The sequence below is a fragment of the Esox lucius genome, chromosome 7, assembly GCF_011004845.1.
Source record: "Esox lucius isolate fEsoLuc1 chromosome 7, fEsoLuc1.pri, whole genome shotgun sequence".
In the NCBI taxonomy this organism is placed as follows: domain Eukaryota; kingdom Metazoa; phylum Chordata; class Actinopteri; order Esociformes; family Esocidae; genus Esox; species Esox lucius.
Window position 1 is genome coordinate 49,324,001 of NC_047575.1, and position 3,432 is coordinate 49,327,432.

The window sequence follows — 3,432 nt, forward strand, 5'->3', positions numbered from 1 at the left end:
GCTGAGAGACTGGTTTGGAAGTTTGGGGTGTGTGGGTGGTAACCTATTGAAGATAGACCCTGCCCCCTGAGTATATTACACAAACCCTGCCTCCTTCCTCTTGACACCTACAGTAGGAGTATTGAGTTCAGGAGTCATGAATGTTGGTATGACGGCTGTTCAACACCAGCAATAACTTCTGCAAACTCACAATTCACTGAAGGAGGTGAATCACAAACAAATATTATGTATTTTGTTGCCTTTGAAAATATTATGAAAACAAAGGCATAGAAAATAGTGCTTATGTGACTGTTATGCTGTGAAAATAGGGCTTATCTATATATAATACATCTATAAATATTATCTTGAATATTTATATATTACAGAGCCAAAACAACAAAACTTGTGTCCTCTCCATAATAACATATGAAAAAAAAATATAAAATACACACATCTACATTTTGTAACGTGGATCGTCACACTGGAGGGAAGCACTCTGGCCAGCAGATGGAGACAAACTCCCAGTATGCTGAGCACCCTCAAGCCAACACACCTGGGGTGGAATGACCTCACCTACACCTGATCTTCTAGGCCCTAAATCTCCTGGATAATTTATCCAGAGAGAGAAACCAAAATGCTCTGGTAAAGCAAATATGACCAGTTTTGTAATTGCTTTTGCTACTGTTTGAAGTAGTGTTTTGTTACATTGTGGAGTAGTGTTTTGTTATTTGGGGAGTAGTGTTTTGTTACTTTGGGAAGTAGAATTGTGTTACTGTGTGAAATAGTGTTTTGTTATTTGGGGAGTAGTGTTTTGTGATTTGGGGAGAAGTGTTTTGTTACTTTGTGAACTGGTGTTTTGTTACTTTGTGAAGTAGAGTATTGTTACTTTGTGGAGTAGTGTTTTGTTATTTGGGGAGTAGTGTTTTGTGATTTGGGGAGAAGTGTTTTGTTACTTTGTGAACTGGTGTTTTGTTACTTTGTGAAGTAGAGTATTGTTACTTTGTGAAGTAGTGTTCTGTTATTTGGGCAGTAGTGTTTTGTTACTTTGGTTGGTGCTAAACTTTCTTACTTTAAATTAAAGTAAGATAGAGGTTCTTATGTGTGGACGAGGTAACTTGCTGGATGATCCTCTTGGTACCCTAGGCCCTATAGCCTCTTATAGTAGAACGTTTGTTAAGAATCTCGGTTTTATCTGTGATAGCTCCTTCAAACTCGATAAGCAAATTAATCTTGAAGTTAAATCTAGCTTCTTTCAGCTAAGACTTTTGACAAAGGTTAAGGTCTATCTTCCTCCGAGGGATTTTGAGAAAGTTATCCATGCATTTATTATGTCTCGGCTGGATTAGTGTAATTCCTGGGGGTAGGTCAGAAAACCCTAAATCGACTCCATTTAGTACAAAATGCCGCCGCTCGACTTTTAACCGGTATAAGAAAACGGGAGCACATAACACCAATTTGGGCCTCCCTCCATTGGCTTCCTGTTCGTTTCAGGATTGATTTAAAGATTTTTATGCTTGTCTTTAAGGTTTTAAATGGATTGGCCCGTTTATATCTGTCTGAACTTTTACATCATCATTCTCCAGCCCGAACACTGAGGTCAGCTAAACAGTTACTTCTAGTTGTCCCAAAAGCCAGGCTAAAACTTGAGGGGATCAAGCTTTCGCGGTGGGTGGTCCCATCCTCTGGAATAGCCTACAACTGCATATTGGAAATGCCCAGACTATATAGACTTTTAAGTAATTGCTAAAGACGCACCTTTTTACTCTGGCTTTTAATATTAGCTGAGTTGGCATTAAATGTCTGTGCTGCTATTTTGTCTGTGTCTTGTTATGTGTATCTAATACATTTTTTACCTGTATATTTCATATATTTTGTATACTTTGATATTTTGTCCTGAACAGCAGTTTGGTCAATGACAGTTGTTTTAAATGTGCTTTATAAATAAAGTTGACATTGTTAATTAGTGTTTTGTTACTTTGTAAAGTAGTGATTTGTTATTTGTATAGTAGTTTTTTGTTTCTTTGTGAAGTAGTGTTTTTTTATTATACATATACTTTTAAATTTGCTCCAATTATTGTATATTATTTTAATATATCTATCTATCTGTCTATATATATATATAATATACTGTATACTAGATACATTGCTGTTCATCCAACAGGAGGCAGCCTTTTACAAGTTATCACCTCATGATGAACACTGTTACAACTCTATATTTACTACACAGAAAGCAAGCAATATACAAATAAATTGTTGTAAAATCATACATTAATAAATATATAGAGGTATGTAAATCTACATTAATAAGTACATTAATATATAACCATATGCTAATAAATACATACAGATATGTCATACTTTCATAAAACCTACAGATACATAAACAAACATTAATAAATACATAAAGATATATACAAATATATGTATAACTAACTATACCATATATATAAAATACATACAGATGTATAACATAGATACAGATATATAAACATAAATTCATCAAATACACACTGATATATAAACATACATTAACAAATGCATACAGATATTATTTCAAATTTCAAGGTTTATTTGTCAAATGCACTGAACAACACAGTGTCATCCTGCACAATAACATTCTTGTGACATGGCACCCGACAACTATGTAGTGAGAGTTAAGAAGAAGAATTTATGAGCAAAAATATAGCCAAACCAAATATAATAAAATAAAGCAAAAATATACATAACACTGTACAGTAGCAGCAGTGGCAAGTAGGGCAAGTATGGCAGTAATAGGCATAACAGTGTAAAACTAGCAGCAATTGGTAGAGCTATTGAATATTATAGATATATAAACATATATTAATTAATATTTAGTTTTATTTAGTTATATATAAACATGCATTTCTAAATAAATATACATTAAGAAATACATATATATGAACATACATTAATAAATATACATATATAGATAAATATATAAATATATATACATACATATAAATATATATACATAGATTAATAAAAATATACATACATTAATAAATATATACAGATATATAAACATACATTAAAACAGGGATACAGATATATAGACATACATTAATAAACATGTACAGATATAAATATACAGTGGATATAAAAAGTCTATACACCCCTGTTAAAATTCTTGTGATGTAAACAAATGAGACAAAGATAAATCAGAACTTTTTTCAGCTGTTCTCCCAGAATGTTGTTTTAATGTTTTTTATTTTATAAAGATTTTTTGGTGGGGGGAGTAATGTTTTAGTTGTTTAAGATAAAATGAAACTGGAGAACTGTTTTACTTTCTGTAAAATGTTGCATCTTTGATCCTCCAATAAAGAGATTTATTTAAAAAAAAGAACTTTTTTCACCTTTAATGTGACCTATAACGTGAACAATTCAATTGAAAAATCACAATAACCTGGTTGCATAAGTGTTCACACCCTTAAA